Here is a 21,280-nt window from a genome sequence, read left to right as displayed (position 1 = left end):
CTTCTCTGTCTTAACACCCATAGGATGTTTCGTTAAAATCCTCACGGATTTTCCATTGCTCCAGTAAAAGGAACTTCAGATCTAAGAACGGATTCTTTCATTATGCCAGCAACATGAGAGTTCCTGCTGGCCTACGATTTCTTACACACCCAGCCCATCCCGGGGCTGGGGGAGGGAGAAGTCCCAATTGCACTTTGGCTCCTCCCTCATCAGTAAAATCAGCTCTCTGGTAACTATGGTACCCTGGTGTGGGAGGAGCCAGGAATCCCACAGTGATCTAGTGACATAGTCCTCTGCAGCTGTGATGTCAGTGGTGGCAACATCAGAGCATGGCTACAGACAGTGAGGTCTCACTCATGCAGAAATGGTTCTGCTACTTCAGGATTTGCTGACGCAGATTGCTTTGCAGAGTAATCCTATTGCCTGCATCACTTCAGAACTAAGTTCTGCTCTGTCCATTGGGTCTTGCACCCTAGCAAATGTGCTTTATAATACCGCCTTGGTCTTAGACAGCAGTTTAGGATATGAATTAAGATGAGCTGAAAGAAATAGCTTTAATCTGAAGGCTCAGCCAGGGAAACTGTCTAGACAGGGTTTAGACTGATACATTTGTTCATGTTATTTTTATATCGTAATTGCTTTTACAGTTAACTGCTCAAACTGTTTGAAAAGCTGAGCAGTTATGTATTTATTTGTTGTGTTTATAGCCTGCCTAATAGCAAGGGTTATCTGGGTGAATTAAGTGATATTAAAAGAACCAAAGCACAATATTCAGTGAATCACAATAAGCAGCATAGAAGGTAAAATAGAATATAGAATATAAAAGGTTGGGTCCTGGGTATCAAAAGGAACACTTGTGTCCATATATGCCCTCCTGCCCCTTGAGATGAGCAACATATGCCCTTCTCTGGGAACCCTCTGTGAATGATATTAGGAGGGTGAGTACCCGGAGGAGGGCTTTCTCTGTGGTGGTGCCCCATCCATGGAATGCGCTCCCCAGAGAGGTCTGCCTGGGCCATCATTATTTGTTTTTCGGCGCCAGGCTAAGACCTTTTTATTTAAAACTTATTTTAATTGTTAATTTATTGGTTATTTATAGGATTTTAAATCTTTTAAGCTGAGATGCACCGGGTTTTAATATTTTTATTGTACAATTTGTTATATTTTGTTCTTATTGTGAGCTGCCCCAAGGCTTTGTTGTGATGGGGGCAGCATAAAAATGTTTTAAATAAATAAATAAAAGAGGAGCCAGGTCAACAGTCTATGAATGCTTAAAATGTCTATACATGATGTCATCTTTTAAAAGAAATATCACCCCAATAATTGTCTAATTTCTGCTGTTTGGTACTTTGAGGAAAATTTGTTGATCTGATGCTGATCAATGCACACCAAAATGCTGAAGGATAAAGGGTAGTTTCAGTAGAAGTAGCCAAGAAAAATAAATGTTCACTTGATGGCATTGATGAGTCCAGTTCACTATGCATGGGAAAGAATGCTGGATGAAGCATTTCATCCTGTGTTGCAAACTGTCAAGGAAAAAAGGCGCATTTATTATCCTGTGAGTGAAGAACCCCTGAGCAAGGAGGCTACAGTATTCAGCCCTTCTCTGCCTTCTGCAACAAACAGCTTTGGTTTCCAGGTAGGCAAACACAGTAATATCAATAAGAGAAACAGCTATATTGGCAGAAAACAACAGAGGGGAATATACAGTTTATTTCCCTGGGTGCCATACCTATGATTATCTGCCTGATGGACAGAAGATCTAGGTATGTGCCCAGTGTAATGAGTTACTGGGCCCCTGTGAACATATTCATTCTCTGGAAGGTAAGGATGCTGACCTGTAGATGCTGAGAAGCAGAGGATTATGGATGAAACCTTCAGGGAATTAATTGGGTGTAAATAGATGAGCAGAAAGCTCTGAATAATACCTTAATACCAGTGAAGTTGGATGGTTAGAGATCTGGATTCTACGGGGATGTGAAAGATCTGGGTTCCAGTCTACTCAGCCGTGAAGCTCAATGGGTGACTCAAGTGGATTGTCAGCCTAATCTACCTCAAAGGGTTGTTGCTGTGAGAATAAAATGGGGTGAAGAAAAAGTCACTTGACATTCCTTGAGGGATATACATTGAATGTGCTAATAATAATGGTTGAAAGCAAGTATAAGAGCAGAAGCAAAACTATGAAGCGAAGTCCGAGCAGAAACCAGAAACACAAAAGAGTGATTCCTCCCATATGGAAGTACAACTACCTTATTTTTTAAAAGGAAAAAAATCCATATGGCAGCTAATAATCCAGCTAAAATAACACTTAATTATTTAGAGCAAAAACCTGCCCATTTGACACTTGATAGATGGAGTGCAGAAACAGAGGCAGGAGAGATGATGATTTTTTTTAGCCATGTCCTCTATTTTATTTCTTCTAGAAGCCTGCATGCACATATCGCAGGTAGATGGTTGAAGGGCTGCAGGTTGAGTAGCTTCTGGATCTGGAATGTCTCCTCCCAGTTCACAGTCCCATTTTCAAATCCCAATTTCTTCTCTTCCTGAGACTGTGACAAAGACACCAGGAAAGGAAACCATGTGGTTTTCTGAAGCAATTTAAATGGGGGAAGAATAATCTCAGATTCTTCTGGCTGGATATATACGGCCATGTGGGAGAGGAAAATCCCCAGTTACCCAAAATTATTCTCGTAGCTTTTTTTTAACTTTCCAAAATTAGCAGAGTGGAGCAAATTGATGAGCATGTTAAAGAAGAAGAATTATCAAAAGTAATTTAAAAATAAAACTCTCTGTTTAAATATGCCTTTGTCCCTGATGGGTTTTCTGCAAAGTATTAAAAACATTTATTGCTATATTAGCTAAACAAGTCATTCAAAAATAAATGGAATTATTGCTACCATTTTTCTTCCTGATTGATTTCTGTAGGATCTAATCCTCCATGGAATATGTCCATCAAATTAAAACAGCTCTTCAGAAGGGGAAGAAAAATGAGATGAATTGAAGTCATCACCATAACAATCGCCTGAGTTGAGATCAGTATGAGTTGCCTTATATCCAAAGCTGTCAATAAAAGGACACACAATAAAACCAATAACATTATTATCATCTTCACTTAAAACCTAAGCAAAGCTAAGCTAAGATTTAAAATAGCGGCAACAACAAGAATTAAAATAAAGAAGAAAGGAAAATAAATATTATAGCAGATAATATTTGATATAATAATTTGCTATATTATTTGCTTAAAAGAGCCATTTTCAGGCATGTTAGTAAAAGTAAACTAAGCTGAAAATCAAAAGGACTAAAGCAATAAAAATGTCTTTGACGGGTGTGGTATAGTAATTGGGCAGCACGTTGGGCAGGGACCTGGGAAGTCTGTGTTCTTTCCCCATCAGATCATGAAGTCCGCTGGCAATCCTGAACTCTCAGCATAACCTACCTTATAGGGTTGTTGTTTGGAGGATAAAATGGTGTTACGAAAGCCAACTTGCATATATAGAGGATGTTTTTAAAGTTCCAAAAGGATTCCACATCGGATATTAAAAGAAAGAGAAAAGGCTGGATAATTTTGGACATTGTTCATCTGGTAGAATCTCCTCTATTTTGATCTGAGTGTATATTAGTGACTTCAAACTGTGATGTGTCTGCCTTGTGGTTTTGGGGCACTTCCAGCTCATTCTGTTGAGCAACTGTTTATGGATGCCTGAATAACTCCCTGATGTCCTGTCCTGGTGGCACCATTATATAGAAAATATATTTTCCAAGATTTCAGGCATGGCTTCAAATTTCTGAAGAATTTGTTTATTTAAAACTTTTTATATCCTACAGACCAAAAGATCTATACTTTATAGTCCAAAGGAGACTGAATTACCAAGAGACCAAGATATCTATCAAGATTTTTCGTCTGAATCTATATGATAGAGGTATGCAATGTACCTCACTAATGGCATTCAGGGGCTTTCTTGCAACATTAAGTTCCACAGGGAATAAAACTTGAGTGGCTGCTTTGTTACAGAGATTTCTGTTCTGTGCCTATCAAAGTGAGACAAAGGGGAAGGGAGGAGAGGAGAGGGGAAGGGAAGGGAAGGGAAGGGAAGGGAAGGGAAGGGAAGGGAAGGGAAGGGAAGAGAAGAGAAGAGAAGAGAAGAGAAGAGAAGAGAAGAGAAGAGAAGAGAAGAGAAGAGAAGAGGGTGATGCTCACGAGTCAAGTCCAGAAACGGATTGAATATATAATTTCCATGCCAGTCTTGAAGGCCAACAATAAAGCATTTCAAAAAGAAGGCCAGAGGCTTGGAGTAAATGCAGCCACATGGAGAAAAGCATCCAAGTAATTGCAATCCATTCAGCAAGGCTGTTCAAAGAGTCATTACTATTCTCTGCAAGCTAAGGTTATCAGAGGTCTCCCCTAGTGCTGGCAGTCAGAAATTTAGATTCATTATTTTATTCCCTCAAGATGAAAATCCAGTAGAAAGAAAACATTATAAAAATGCTGGAATCGGTTTCAAATTAATTAGATGTTCCACGCTCACTCTGCAGGGAGACATAGTTACCAACGCCCAAGGGGATGGGATGGAACCACAAGAAAGAGAAAGGTGCTCCCAAAAGAAACCAAAGCTTGGATAATGTTTCAGGTGCTGCAAAAAGTCAGCCATAGTATCCTTAGAAATCTTTTGGTATTGTAGCTTCATTTGTGACAGAAACTTCTTCCACAACACTATATTTGGTCTGGTTCAGTGTAATGAGTACTGTTCTTAAAGTTTTCTGAGCATCAGAGGTATATTTCAGAAGATGGCAATGAGTTTTGGTGAGTACAGAAGTAAGCCCAGTAGGAATTGTGAAGGTGTAAGCCTATGGATGTTATTGGACTGATAAAAATCGCTGTCCAACAATTTTTGGAGGCACATTTAGGACTACCATTGCAGCTGCTCACAAAATGACTGCCATGGGGCATTTGCACATTTATAAAATGGCTTCTAGGAGAGGCATGGCCAGTCATGAAACCCTCATTTCACAGATGGTAACAGATAAGATCAAAAGAAAAATTATTCTTCCCAGGGATCTAAGTAGATGAGGACTGAGTTTTGAAATAAAGCCATTCCTTTGAGCCCAAGGAAGATGTGGGAGGGCAGCTTGCTAGCATCTCGGTTCAGGACCATGGGCAGTGTGTCAAGCTTAATGGAGACCCCAGGGCTAATGGCTGTAGCTTGCTGTTGCTCTTGTTTCACATAATTGTTGTGGTCTCAGATAGTCCATTACAGTAGCCAAAGTACTGAGGAGTTCTAACCTAAATGAAAGTGCATTTCTGACATTATGCATCAACTCATTCCACATTTCTGGAATTCCTGTTCCTGCTTTTCATTCAAAGCTCTACTGGGAATCTGTTGGCGACATACAGGTATGTGAGGGGATGTCACATGGAGATGGATAGAGACCTGTTCTCCCCTGCAGAGGAAGGCAGGATGCACTCCAACGGAGCAAAGCTCAGGGAGCCAAGGTTCCATTTGGATGCCAGGAAGCACTTCCTGACAGTCAGGACGCCGAGGGTGTGGAATGGGCTTCCACAGGAGATGGTTGAAGCCCCATTGGTGAGGGTGTTCAAGGATAGGCTAGACATGCACATGGCAGGCATGTCATGAATGGAGTCAGCTAGAGCTGGAAGTCAGACTAGATGACCTGGGAGGCCCCGTCTGACTCGCTCAGTTTCTATGTTTCTATGTTATATTCCTTCCATTAGCTATATCTGTCTTGATGGTTAAGAACACTTTTTGGGGGTGAGGGGATAACACAATACACCAGTACAACACAATGCAGATAGGATAAAAACAGCATATAATCAATAAAACATTTAAGAATGTAAAAACCATTTAAGCAGTTAAATGCCTTCAATATATTGGATGCCTTTTAATGCCTTGGCACAGAGGGAGTCTTATCCTTGCTCTGGAAAGGTCACAGATCACACCATACAGGCCTCCATAAGGAGCTTGCTCCACAGTCAGGAATAACCGTGAAGCAAGCTGAGCTGGTCTGTAAACACCAGCAACTTCTTTGTGCAAAGAAGAATTCTTTACACAAAGCACACCAAGTCCACAAGTCACATTTGTGGAAGCAGAACTCTGCTCTAACTTCCTTCCTGCCCGATACCCATGCAAGCATTCAGTGTAAGGTGGACTTAAGGCAGAGCAAAGGCAGGCCAGAGTCTGGAGAACTGAGCTGAAGATATCTGACAGGTTCCCACTCCCAGCCTGGATTTTTCACACCTCCCTACTCCAGGCATGCTTTTGTTTATAGAAATAGCACTGTAAAAGGTAGGATGCTGAGATCTGGGGATATTTTTAACTAGGCAGTTTTTGACAATGTCCTAGAGTTACTTATACATAAATTACACAACATAATATGAGCCGGTAGAGTCCAGTTATCCAACATGCAGGATGGTGAATGGAAAACTAGATCATTGAATGCAGTTTTTAAAAGTGAAAAAGGCAAACAAACTTATGCATGTGCCCAGAGGCAATATTCTCTTCCTCCCACTGCCTGGATTTTTGCATGACCAAGTCTCCCCACTCATCATTAAAGACAATGGCTTCCTTGCCCTTTTGCAATGCCCTGATTCAACAAGACTTGACTTAGCTCGTTGGAGTGCATCTCAGGAACTGTCACTGAAGGAAGTTACCTGTCAAGGACATATTCTACAGCAGTTCCTTCTCTTTCCTTCCTCCTGTTTGAAGAAAACTGTATGAATGCAATGACTCCCTCTGCCTGTTGCTTCCATATCTTTCTTTCTACTACTCTTATTGCAGTGCTGTATTGTGAAAACTTTTTGGTTTCACACATTCCCCCTTCTTCAACTTTTCACCTCTCCCACCAGTTACTGCTATTTCTTTGAAATCACAGCGTAGCTTTCAGGCAATGATTTGTCAAGTTTCTACCAGTCTGAAAGATAACTTGGCCCTGAGGGGCCTCAGAAAATTCACAAGGTGCACAATAAATGATTGGCAAATGTCCTTTGTTATAGTTCCACTTTCTGAACAACTGAGAAAAATTAATCTGTATATACTCAGAGGTACTGCTTGCATTTTTCCAGTGCCAAGGAACAGATTTACTCTTATGAAAGACCTACCAAAGGCTTTCCAACCACATTTCAAGATTAAAGGTGATGAGAAAGCCATGCTCCTGTGATAGTCTCAAGCCTTCTTGAATAAAGGGTCAATAAGTTACAACTAGAATTTCAAGGACATTCCAATGACCACTATCAGTGTGAAATTGCTGAAGTACACTCCTTCAAGAGATTTGGTTTTGATTCAAGGTGTGAACAAAAATGAAGGAAGTATATTTTATCACACTACACATCTTCACCTGTTCACCACTGCAGTCCCAAGGCAGGTAATTATCACAGTCCGAACTTTGCATTTCAGTTCTCACTGATGACACAGTTTGAACGTTCCCCCAGCATGGTTATATACAACTACCAGCTTGTGGTTAACACTATATGCATGTGTTGAAGTACAAAGAGTCCATGAAAGCTTATGCCAGAATAACTATAAAGGAGCTATAAAAGTCTTGTTCTTGAGGCACCTTGGGTCTTGCTTTGTGATTTCTGTTGGCTGAAATCATGCCTATCTAGATAGTGATAGCTATGGCCTGGTTCACTGTGCTTTTTGTCAAAGCTGAAACACTGTAGGAGTCACTCGCATCAACTCATTGCCAAGCTTTCATTGCCTTTCACGCATGGCAGAGCAAACAAGAGACACCAGTTCACCACTGCATGCTTGCCACTGTAACCAAGGCCAAAAGGACAGGATTTCTTTGCTACATCTTGACCTTTTGAGGAAATAGCAAGTTTTGTCTGCTATTGTTTTCTTGCTGCTGCTACTCTCTGTTAATTTGAATACTTACTTCTATAGCTGTATGATATTTGTGTGTACAGTCATGCACATGTGTGAGAGAGAGAATGTGAGAGAGAGAGAAGGGAAATAATTGTCCACACATCCAAACTGGGTTTCCAGGTTTTCCTGAATAGGGATTCAGGCCAGAGCCATGTAAAAATGAAGGACCATAACTCCTAGACTGGCTGTAAAAAGGTGCTTTGAACATCATTGTCTATCAACCCTGCCAGTATAGCCAATGGTCATGAATTCTTGAAGTTGCAATCTAAAACATCCTGAGAATATGGGTTGGAGAATACTGATTCCAGCCCTGGGCTTTCACCCAAACATTACAGTTAACCTGACTTACATAAAGTCAAATCAAACTTTCTCCATGTAGGACTATTATTTCAATCAGACTAGTCTGCATGGTAAACACACACACAAGAAGTCATGGTGAAATCTTGTCATTTTGAATAGGTTGTCCAAATCCAGTCCCAGAGTTCCTGCATAGTAGGGTTAGTTTTCTGAAACCATGGTTTCCACCATGTATTCTCCAGTTGTCCAGACCCAGGATTGCCATTTTACCCTTGTCGGTATAGAAGCACTATAGGATCCCCTGGCAAGATTGGCCATGGAAGTTGTTGTTTCCAGCCTTTGACCATCACTACCCTTAGCTCCCTAGCACCAGATGCATCACTGTGCACTTTTGTCGCGTTGGCCAAGTGACGAGTCTGTCTCCCCGTTCACTTTTGGACAGCTTGAAACAGGAAAATACACGGAAGGAAAAGGGGAGAATGGCAGCAAAGCCGTTTGTTTTTCTTTAATACATGTATCTGAGGGGGCTGGAGCAGCTGGAAAACACTACACATGTACAGTACCCCTGCCAATGGGGGACCTGCCTCAGGACCTCAGAAGAGCTAAGATTGCTGCAGTCCATAGGCAAGAATAAGGAAAGGACAGGAATTTTGGTTGTGGGGTTGGGGCAAAGAAGTGGAGTGTGTGAAAACCACAATGACTGGATAACCCCTTGATCTTCTTATTAGGAATTTTGGGCAAACCTCCCCATCCTATAGAAACTGGGCAGCATTGTTTTCTATGTTTGGGAACACAGGCAGATCGCCTAATGTAGCTCAGTAAAGCATAGATGAGTTTGTTGAAGGAAGAGATGACCAACAAGTCAGAAACTGCTTTCATAAAATAATTTGTGAACATGGGCACTGATGGATCACCTTTAGATTCTAATGTGTAAGGAAAAGAAATAGTAAGAGATTCTTCTAATGGTAGAACGTTCAGGACAAGCAAACTGTATACAGTGGCTCCTTGGCTCACGAACTTAATCTGTTCCATGACTCTGGTCATGACCCAAATTGGTTGTGAGCCAAGTCAAATTTCCCCATAAGGTTCAATGTAAATAGTCATTTGTTTTTAATCACAAAACCATTTGTTTTTAATTTGTCTATAATCATTTTTAATCACAAAAATTAGAAACAAAGTCACAAAGAACAAGAAAGTAACTAAGAACAACAAAGATCGTGGCCATTTCCCCCCCTCCCCCCAAGCACAATTGCCGCCATCTCCCCTGCATAAGAGTGACTGCGATCACGGCCATCTCCCCAACCCCCCCGAGCACGATTGTGGCCATCTCCCCTCCCAAGCATGACCGTGATCGCACCCATGCAGGGAAGATGGGCAGAATCACGATTGTTACCCGATGTGGAGTTCATGACACGAGGCAATTTTTTTCTGAAATTTCTGTTCGCAACCCAATTTGGTCGTGAACTGAGGCGTTTGTGAGCTGAGGTACCATTGTACTTGGAGAGATTGCCAAGTTCCTGTGACTAGATGAGCATGTCAGTGAAAGGAGTTTTAGATGCAAGATTTTACGCCTCAACGAAGGCTAGACTAGATGACTCCTGGGGTAATCTCCAACTTTCTTTTATATCATACATCTTAACAATCACTCTGGCTTCGCAAATGATTCACTAACAACATCCAGCAGTGCCAGTCTTCCTTATTTCCCCAAAGTCCCCAACTTTTATGTTTTTCTGTTTGCTTCCATCATAAAGAAAAGAACATTCTCTGTATTTTACTGAAGTCAATTATTTCATCCATACACAAAAAGACATAGACATATGGATACATGGCCAAATTACCTTAAGCTCATAATTATGTTTTAATAAGAACTGATCTAAATCAAATGTACTGAAGTTTGCAATTCCAACATTTTGCTTGCCTAGAGTCTAAGCAATGGTCTGTATTTCCATTAATTAGCGCATGTTAGATTATGCATTGATTACTGTTTTGTTTAGGCAATTAAGGCAAGATAAGAGGAGAAAATGCATCCACTTTTATTTCCCTAGAGGCCTATTCTAGTGAGGCAAAAGTTCTGTGGCTCAATCTTTAAGCTGTGTGGGTGTAGCAAATGGGATTACAATTTAAACAGTCCAGCGCTAGCCATATATCTTCGCTGAATTGGCTTCCAAGCAATGCTGTCTGAGGATTGGAGCCTAAGGCAGGGTAGAGGATCTGTCTCAGTCTGAGGGAGTTATTCTTGCATGGCTAACCTTTTTGGGACTGTGTGCTGGGAATGAAGAGGCAGAACAGAAAATGAGTATACCTCCCTTCTCTCACACAAACAAAACACCCATGCCTGAGAAGCTCAGGCATGAAGGCTTACAGGTGTGTAGCCTGTATGTTGTGTTTAGGAGCATATTTGTCGAATATGACTAAGAAAAACATTGTGCTAAAGCCATTGTTGGAGTCACCCTAATAAAAGTTTTAAGTTTTATACATTAAAATATGGAGAGCCTCACCTGTCCTCTCCCACTGGGTTTTTTCTTCCTAGTTCCCTCCCCAGGAAAAGTTAAAACAGTCCCAAGCTATGCAAATTATCCACACACTCTCAGCTCCTGATTGTCCAGCTGAAACAGAATTGAAACAATATTACAAGCTGGGGCAGCTGCACTTCTTTTGCAATGTAAAATTACCTAGTCAATTCATGCTTTGTCTTAAAGAATTTTGCATCGCTGATTGTAAAAAACTGAAACATTGAAACTTGTTAGATTCCTGTAGCTCCTGATGGTTTTATCTGTTATCTGTTACTCAAGACTTTGATGGGTCGTGATGTTTTTCCTGATGCCTATGATGATTTTGCAATGCTTCTGTATTATTCCCCATTATCCTTCGCCATTCAGAATCTCATCACTTTGAACGTGACCACAACTTATAAAAAAACCTCTGTCTGTGCTCATAGCCAGTTTGATATGCTGGCTACCTGGCAGTTCTGTTGTGTTTGTCTCTGTAAGAGGGGTTCCGGGGTGACCTGCCAATAAACTGCTGAGGTTCGAGCATGGTTTCTTCCATATAAATCTGAACATACATTTTCCTGCTTCTGCTATTCTGAGATAGCCTGACACCATAATCCCACAAAATGGCATCATACAACACCCAGCATGTCCCAACAGCTGTGCTGGAACTTGTAGGATGCTTTTCTCTCTGAACAAGAATCTTGTGCTCTAAGATGCCTTTTGTTCTGGGAAAGGCTACAAAATACTGCACCTACAAGAAAAATAACGTGAGGCTACCCAAAGGTTCCATAATAGAACTTCATGACTTCATGACTGGTATGTCCTCCATACCAGTTGAGTTAATAGGAGTCTCCCTTCTGAAATATACAAAGTCTGGGAGCCCTGGATACCTGCAGCTGCCTTGCTGACTACCAGGTTGACAGCATCACTGGAGTTGCCCATGTGGTTGAGTTGCATCCACCAGTCTCATTTCACTACTAACCCAATGCATATTGTACCACGGGCACACCAGAGCTTAGTAGTAGTAGTAGTAATGTGTGTGTTTTGCATACATGCATATGGATGCAAGTTTGAGGAGACAGATCTAAGAACTTCTGCACATATACATCCATTCTCAGAAGTGACATAGCCATTCTGTCGCGCGCACACATGCACACACTTCTGCTCAGCAATTATGCTTGAAAAGGCCTTCCATAACAGCACATGGAAAGCATTTTTTTCAACCCTAATTGCAGAGTAGGGTGATCTTTGCGGACATCCTGGAGCATGGAGGGGTAAGCCTGAGAGGAGCCGTTAATGTAACGGCATGTGCAGGGTGGAGGACAGCAGGAGACTGGAGAAGCTGAAGCAGGTCCTGTGCAGTGCTCTTTACCCAGAGCTCATTTAGGAATAGCTAATTTCCTTACAATAAATAAATAACCAATGCACCTACCAAGCCAGGCCAAATAATTCCAGTTCAGATTTTTTGCTGCTTAATTGTTTTTAGGTTCAGCTCCATGCCACAGCTTTAGGGTAGCAATTTTTCACTAACATATTCTAGCTTTTTAACTAGAAACAAGGGGCAAAGGAGGTAGAAATCAATCACTGCAATAATTGGTTTCTCAATTAAGACATGTAATTGTTCCTAAAGTGCATTTGCAGTCTCAGAGGATGCATCAAAGACTCTCTCATTATCTACAGCCCAGTGACACTTATCAATATATATTTAAAGGAGTTCTTTGTAGACAACAAATGCCTTTTCAGCCAAATCGTGTGCACAGACAGTCCTGCAGCAATCAGTTTTTGCACTGCTTTCGCAATGGATTAGAGGAGGAAATGCAGCACCAGGGAGTTGACTTGATAGACATCAGTGTTTGATTCTAGCCCGTATCTGGCATTATGGAGTACAGGATCACATGTAAGAGGCATGATGGTAGTGTGCCATCCTGGCTCTAACATCCCCACATGCCTTGGCACCACCCTCTAAGTCCCCAGCCTTCCCAGTATTGAGTGGGAGGTCTGCAGTGGGATTCTGTGCAGATCTTTTGGATTGTGGATAGTGTATTTGTAGAGATAGATAGCTCTACAAATACAAAACCAGCACACAGGGGAAAGGATGCGGAGATTACATCTTGTCCTGTATGCTTATTTATATTTCCAGGGAGACATTTTGCTGTTGTTTTGTTCTGCAGGGAACATTAAATGAGGCTTTCTCCACCTGTAACCTAGTCTATGCTTCTACCTCATTCTCATCCCATTCTGTTAAATGCATGGATATAAGCTTCTTACTAGTGTCACCAGAGTTATGGAACAGCCTCTACAAGGTGGGTCAGCAGCACCCACATCTTATGGATTTAAAGCATCAAGTAAATATCTGATTATTCTTTAATACATGTTCATTATTTGATGTGCTTAAATCTGATTCTAATCATTTTTATTGGTTTTATTGGTTTTAAGTAAATAAAAACCAATAAAGGCCCTTTAGACCTTGTATGTTTTCTTTCCCTCCCTCCCTCCCTCCCTCCCTCCCTCCCTCCCTCCTCTTTTTCCTTCATTTTTTGGCAGCAGAATTGCACTGCATGTTATCTTCTGTACAGAACTAGAAAGGTGATCTGGGAACTTGAAATCAATAAACACAAGAATAAAGGAATCTAATGCAGTAAAATGTGGGGTCACCATGCAGGTGATTTAGAAGTACAAGTGCATTTCTAGGAAAAACATGGATGGAAATACCTCTCAAAGAATTGCCTGCTACAAAACATTGCTTGAAAAACAATAGATCACTGCAGAAAAATCCTATTGAAACCAGCCATTGTTCCTTCTGGCTCAGTGTACTCTACTGACTGTTGGTAGCTGTTCAGGATGTTAGGCAGAATTCCTTTGCCAGCTGTACAATTTAAAATCCTATACTTAGAGATACTACAAAGAGCTGAACTCAGTACTGTGCTACTTTTAAGCTATTGTATTGTTCATGCACAAACTCTTGCTCAAGATCAGAAACCTGAGGAAGCAGAGCATGGTAGAATTCTCTTGAAATTATCCATAGCATATCCTGTACTCACAAGGAAGAATAATGCTTAATATGTTTACAGAAATGCTGTATAAAGCTAAAAAAAATTAAATATGGGCAACTCTCACTTTGGAAGCTGTGTGTACTGTTTCCATATTTCTGATCTTCATGGTCCAAAATTCTTAGGCTACATCCTGTTGCTATAGCTGAGACTGACTTTGGCTTTCTTACATGGATGAAAAGAGTTGGCAGCACATCTCTGCTTTGTTCCATTTCCCTAACACACAAGCATTGATTTACACTAGCATAAGATACTGGTTCATGGTTAGATCCTACCCATAAAGTGAGAACTACCCCGATGAGTGGTATGATATAACAGCAGTGTGGACTTGACAGGAGGTGACCTTATAGACAGGCAGAACATTTGCTCTTGGAGTGGTCATCTGGTTTTGTATTTGCATCTTTTCTCCCCAAGCGACATTTCCAAATCCATCTGCGGTATGAGTCCTTTGTGTCAGATTTCAGACTGGTGTGGGTGACCCTTCTCAAGAGACATAGTCCTAACATGTGCTGTTTATATAAGCTCCTGAGGCTGCATAGCCTCTTACAGCCTCATGTGCAAAGGTCATGCTTTGCTTATATTTGGGGAACGACATAACCTATGGCTATTTTTCTGAGTTCAGCAATGCATTCCTTTCAAGGTTTTATTTCCATGATCTACATTGAAAGACACTACTTTGAAAAAGGGCCTGATTGGGCAGAGGATGTGTTAAGAGCCCAGAGGCTAGGTAAAACAATAAGGCAAACCTCCCAGTGACAGACACAATTTCATGTAGATACTCTAAAACACAGGGGGGAAAAGTAGAATGGCTATGTCCATTGGTGAATACATACAACCATTTGACCAAAATGTACATTGTGCTATTTTCCCACTTCCCAGATATACAGCAACACAAACAACCTTGGCAGGAATTAGGGTTAGGGTTAGGGGATGAGCATAATAGCAGATTCCTGGTCCTTCTGTTATAGACCTAGATAACAGAATAGTAGAGTTGGAAGGGACCAAGCAGGCGATTGGGTCTGTATAGTTAGTATATTCTCACACGGTCATAAATTTCTTATGGAGCTGTTTCAACATGATCACTAATGGCATCTCCAGTATGGATAACCATAATGCTCTGAATTTGGAAGATTATGGGCATCTAATAGAAAGTGGGAAGAGGGTGGATTTCCTCTGTACTAAATGTTTTATTTATTTATTTATTTATTTGCTTACTTACTTACTTATATTCTGCTATATCAGTCAAAATGTTCTCTAAGTGGATTACAGAGGAATAAAAGCACACTATAACAATGAAAACAATAAATTAAAACACACAACAATAAACAAGAACAAAACCCATAAAACAAAACAGTACACAGCTGAGGGATAACCATTTAAAACAGTGTAGATTAAAACAGCCTTACCACTAAAATTACCTAGATAAAATCAATTATTAAAATGTTGTGAAAATGAAGTCCAGTTCTTTTTGCCTGGCATTGAGAAAGATTGCAATGAAGGCACCAGGTGAACTACTTCAGGGAGGCCATTCCATAAGAATAGGCCCCTCTTCTATTAGCAATCCTCCTTACTGCCTTGTAGGATGGCTCTTTCAGAGGGACTTCCAAAACTGATATTAAAGGTTAGGTAGGTGCATATGTGGGAAGGTGGCCCTTCAGGAATCCTTGTCTCGAGCTATTTAGGGCTTTATATGTTTAAACAAATTCAGCCTGGGGTTCAACTGGAAACCAGTAAATATGATATAATATCAGAGTCACATGAGTGCACAGTCCTGCTCTCACCAGGAGTCATGCCACCCTGTTTTGTACCAGTTGAAGTTTCTGGACCATCTTCTAGGGCAGCCCCACATAGAGCACTTTACAATAGTCCAGTCAAGAGGTACCAGAGCATGGGAGACTGTGGCTAGGCTCTGCCTGTCCAGGTAGGGCTGCAGTTGGTAAATTAATCATAGATGAAATAGGGGACTCCTGGCCACCAAATCCACCTGAGACTCAAGTGGTAGTTTTGGGGCCAGGAGCACTTCCATTCTATGACCCTGTCCTTCAGAGGGAGTGTGACTCCATCCAGAACCATCCACCAACAGTATTTCCAAACTATCTGGACTGAGCTTTGATTTGTTGGCCTGCACCCAGTCTACTATCGAGCTCAGGCAGTGATTGAGAACAGATATTGCCTCACCTGGATTTGATGAGAACAAAATATAAAGTGGGGTGTCATCAGCTGCTGGGTGCTCAGTACTCCCTAACAGTAGTAACAGACTCACCAGCACATCTTGCCAAATGTCTTTATTTTACTTGTAAGTCTCTGAGCATACACAAAGCAAAATGTTGAACCCTCTTTCGCCCACTTCACCCAAAGCTTTACTTATGAATCCTTCTGTGCCTGTCTCAGGTGGAAGGAGCACCTTGGAAACATTGGTTTCTTGAGTTGCTCCCTCTGAGATCCCAGTTGGGCCACCCTCTAACTGTGACAATGGACTTTTGGGCCCACCTCTTCAGGAAGCTGGAGTTCTCCCTCTGATAGACTTCCCATCTCTAAATGACCCGTCTTCAGGATTTTGTTGCTCTTCTTGATTCCCACGGGTGGGTTGACTAGGCCCTTCAGTTGCTTTTGAACTAATTCTTCCCTAGCAGGCACAGGTGCTTTGGACTGGAGCTAGAGCTGAGTCCATTTCAACAACCATCTTGTTATCAGAGCCCAGCTGTCAGTCCTACCAAGATCAGACAACTCCCCTTCATACTCACAATCTGAACTGTCAGCCCAGCCAAAATGGCCAACTTCTCATGCATGCCTGGGAATCTTGCCAGAATGTGTACACATGGCATCAGCATACTGATGACACCACATACCTCATCTCCAAATGACCTCTCCCAGAAGTTTCATATGAATATTAAAGAGTATGGGGACAGTACAGAGCCCTGAGGAACCCTTATGCATAACTGCCATGGAGCAGAGCAACTGCCCCACAGCACCAGCATCTGGACACAGTTGGCCAGGTATGAGTGGAACCTTGATAGTACAGTGCCCCCCACTCCCAACCCTATCAGCCTGTCCAGGAGGACACATTGTCAATGGTGTCAGAAGCTGCTGAAAGGTCCAGGAGAACTGACAGTGTTGCATCCCCCCTGTCCCTCTCCTAGCAAAGGTTATTCTACAGGGTGGCCAAAGCAATCTCTGTCTCCTGGCCTGAAACTGGATCGAAATGGATCCAGATAAACCTTTTTCACCAAGAGTGTCTGGAGCTGCTTGGGCACCACCCACTCAAACAGTTTGTCCAAAAATGGGGTATTTGCCACCAGCCTATAATTGGCAATGCCCCCTGGGTCCAGGTTTGGCTTTTTAGAGAGTGGTATTATCACAGCCTCTTTCAAGGAGCCTGGGACCACCCCTCTCTCAAGGAGGCATTGACAGCCTCATGGACCCAGATGTGAACCTCTCTGCCAAGCACATGTCTGCATGATCAGGCCACAATAATCAAAACTCATCCGTCAAATCTGGACAAGATGGTACTCTGGACATTTCTCTCAATGGGACTTAAATCAACTGTAGAGTCCAAATCATGGCGTATTCACATGATTCTGTCTTCAAAGTGATGAGTGAATTCATCACAATGAACAACTGGGGGTTTAGTGGTCTCACTTGATGTTCCAGTGTGCAGGAGACACCAAACTACTCAGAAAAGTTCAGCTGGGTGGCACTATGAAGACACAGTAGAAGTGGCAAAATACCAATATTTTGCCACTTTTATTGCCACAGAAAGGTTCTGCATTGGACTCTAAGCTGGGTTCAGTCAGTTTCATCTCAAGATCTCTTTCCACCTACAATCTAGCCATCTCCCCTCTCACTTCATCACCCTAAACTCAGATGCACACCATGGAACTGTTTGGGCTTTGCGAGGGCAGAATGATCATGTCAACTCCTGCGTTACCTCCGAATTCCACAGAGTGACTTGGGCTTTGGCAGCACACTGGCCATGTCAGATGGATACTTTGGGAATTCCCAGTGATCTCTGGGAACCCTACGGATTCATCAGTCTCTGGGGGTAGACCATCTTAATAAGTCCCTCACCCTTACAGAGGAGAAAAGGCACCAACAGCCTAAACTTCACCAGAAAGTGGTCAGTTCATGACAATGGGGATAATGTTAATCCCTCCACATCTGATCCACCACCTTCTGAATCTATCAAAAGACCAGATCCAGAGTGGTCCATTTCATGCACTGGGTTGTTGACATGCTGAGACAGACCCATGGTTGTCATGGTGGCCATGAAGTCCTGAGCTGCCCCAGATAAAGCAGCCTCAGCGTGAACATTCAGGTCCCCCAGGACCAACATTCTGGGGGTCCACAACACCAGGTTTGAGACTATCTCTGTAAGCTCAGGCAGGGATACTGCTGGGTAGCGATGTGGATGGTAGACCAGCAAAATCTCTAATCTGTCTCAAGAGCCCACCGTCAAGTACAGACACTCAATGCCCCCTACTCGACTGGAAGTCTGATGAGGATAATGACTATGGCCGGCCCTCTCCCAGCCCTATAAGCAATGCTGCTGCTGGACAAGAACCCAGGTGGACACAGCTGGGACAGATCCCCCCTGGCTTCTCCCACCTAGATATTGGTAATACAAACCAAACCCCTCATCAACAATCATATCATAGATCACAAGCAGAAGAGAGGGCAGGTTAATATGGCTACCAGGAAGCATTGGATTGGGGGGTGTGGGGCGGGAATCAGAAGAGAGGAAAGGTGTAAGACACCTGTCCTTTCTTCTCCTATGCAGGCAAGTCCCTCCCCGAGCTCCCTATCTCCTCCTACCACTTACCACCCATAGAGTTGTGCCCCTCATCCTCCCTTCCATATCTAGACAAAGCTAAAACTGAAATACAAGAAACAAACAAAACCTTCCCAAAAAGTCAAGCCAAGTGGGTGTCAGGCAGGCACTGAACAGGCACCAAACATGCTTTGCCCTTTGGTGTCACCCCACAGTCACCACTCAAGCTTGCTACCTTGACCATGGCACCTGGAAATAGGACCCTGCTGCTGAAGCCCCATCTCTGGAGGCAGCCTAGGTGAAGGAAGGAAGGGCCACAGATGAGCTGTTGCACCAGTACTGACGCTGCCATCTGTCATCCAGCAGCATAGAGAGTGCAGGACCGTTGAGGCAGACCCATGACTCTTGCATCCAGGTTGCAGTGCAGAGCAGCGGGGAAGTGTTCCCTGAGCGGACCAGCAAGGAGAAGGAATAGCCGAGGCATGGACAGAATTCTTCAGCGGATAGCCATGCCTTGTTCCTCTAACAATGGTGTTAGAAAATACTGCCTCTGTGATGTATTAAACCAACCCACTTTTAATATTCTGAGACAAGCTATACACCACTTTTCTTAATATTGCACCATGTATTACTTGTGAGCTCTTCAGGTTGCAATCCTACCTTTATTATGTGTGTCTGTGGTAGATTTTTCACCTACTATGGCAGGATTACAGGCAGTGTCAGAAGGACAAATTTCTTTAAAACTTTTGCATCTTGTACACAGCCCAGAAACTTCTCTGAAACTTTCTGCTGATGCATTTCATTTTTAACATACCAAGTCAGAAAGGATTCACATGGAAGACATTCAGTCTATTTTAATTCTTTGGCAAAAATACACAGAGGCATCCAATAGAATACCAAAGATTAATTAACAAAGTGGTATGGAAACCACATTTTTAATATATAATTATCTTTCTCCATGCTCTTGACTGGCAATGAAGCTAATGCCAAGCTGTCAGTGGCAGCACTGAATACAGAATCTAAGCATGGATCTTATAAGATTTAAGTGACAGGTCCTGGTGAATAATTTCCATGTATCTGCTAAGAAATGACTTGCTGAAGAATTTTGAGTACTGGGGCATGTATTATTGAAATTGCTGTGTAAAACACTTTGTTTTTTTACTCAGTAAATCTTGTGTTACTTTCCAGCTATGAATAATGCAAGGATAGTTTGCTAGGAGAATTTGCCTTTTTTACTGGATCCAAATTAGTGGCTATCTTATATTCTTAAGCATAGTTATAAAAAGGACACAACTATATATCAGTTAATTGGGCATTGAAATTTAATTGCTGTTGCACAAACATCCAGATTGCATTTTGCAACATATACAACCAATCTGGAAAACCTAAAGTGGAAACTAATATTGTATTTGTAATGATTTGGGGCTCATTCTGATATGCTTACGCTTGCTGTTTTACAATGTTCAACCCCAAGTCTCCAAATCTGATTTGGATTTGAAGAGGCATGAAGTTGAAGTTGAATATTTGCTTGTATATCCAGAACATGTGCATATGTTCAGACAGCTAAAATTAATCAGATCATGAAACAATAGTGCTAAATTCATGTTGTTTCTCTTTCACAATTACTTAACCAGTTGACCAATCAGTTTGATAGGCCAGATTTGTCACCATGTGTGCTCACATCTTACAATCAAATAGTATTTGGAATATGTACACAGATACTCAAGTTTCTTGAAAAATACGCCATAGAAATTAGGAACGAAGGCGATTGCTCATAAATGTACGGCACAACTACCCATAGCAGAACCTTTCTGGGAAGTTCACAGCAACATTAAGACACCCACACACATTTCCATCAGGCCCAAACTGCTTAGTTTCCAAGATTAGGCAGGATCAGGCACTTCAGGCTATACAGACTCTCTATATATGTGCATATATGCACATAATATCCTGTTAACCAGTGTATTTATATTATTATAATTTACACTTGCGTCCAGACTTGCTTCCTATTTGCATGGAACCCAAGGCAGCTTACATGGTCTCTCCCCCCCTCCCCGCCCACGTTGTTGTATCTTTTTAACAATGCTGTGAGATAGGTTAGGTGAGAGTCCATGACTGGCCATAGTCACCCAGGAAGCTCTGTGGCCACATGAAGATTGCAGCCTAAAGCAGAGGTCCTCAAACTTTTTCAACAGGGGGCCAGTTGACAGGTGCCAGTGGTGGGCACAGGCCGCCAAGGCAGTGCACACGTGCTCACATGAGGCGAGGTGGGGACGGGGGGGGGCGTGGGGGGTGTGCATGGGGCGAGGCTCTGGCTCACTCGCAAGGAGATCATTTTTTCCAAGCAAGTCCAAAACAATCTCCCTGCGAGCCAGCTGCCGCTGGGCACGCACATGGCGAGGTGCCAGCTTACTCACAAGGAGATCGTTTTCTCCGAGTGAGTTCAAAACAACCTCCCCGCAAGCAAGCTGCATGGCCAGCAAGTGCAAAACATGTGGGACAAGCTGGTTAAATGGGCATGGCAGGCTGGATCTGGCCCACAGGCCTTAGTTTGAGGACCCATGACCTAAAGTTATATCCAACTGTCTAACCATTACACTGCATTGACACTCATATACCATTTTTAACCACACTTTACCCAAAATGACTCCCAAGGATCCCAAAGAAAATAAATAAGACAGTTCCTGATTTAATTAGATACCAACTCTAGGCATTTTTCTGGTAATATAATGTTGGATATGACCCAGAAGTAGTGCAGGCAACCTGTAGTCTAACAAAGTTGCAATATTCTTC

This window comes from Varanus komodoensis, unplaced genomic scaffold, assembly GCF_004798865.1.
Source record: "Varanus komodoensis strain SLA01 unplaced genomic scaffold, ASM479886v1 scaffold65, whole genome shotgun sequence".
NCBI classification, from domain to species: domain Eukaryota; kingdom Metazoa; phylum Chordata; class Lepidosauria; order Squamata; family Varanidae; genus Varanus; species Varanus komodoensis.
The sequence above is the reverse complement of the archived record's forward strand: the minus strand, read 5'-3'. Positions refer to the sequence as shown.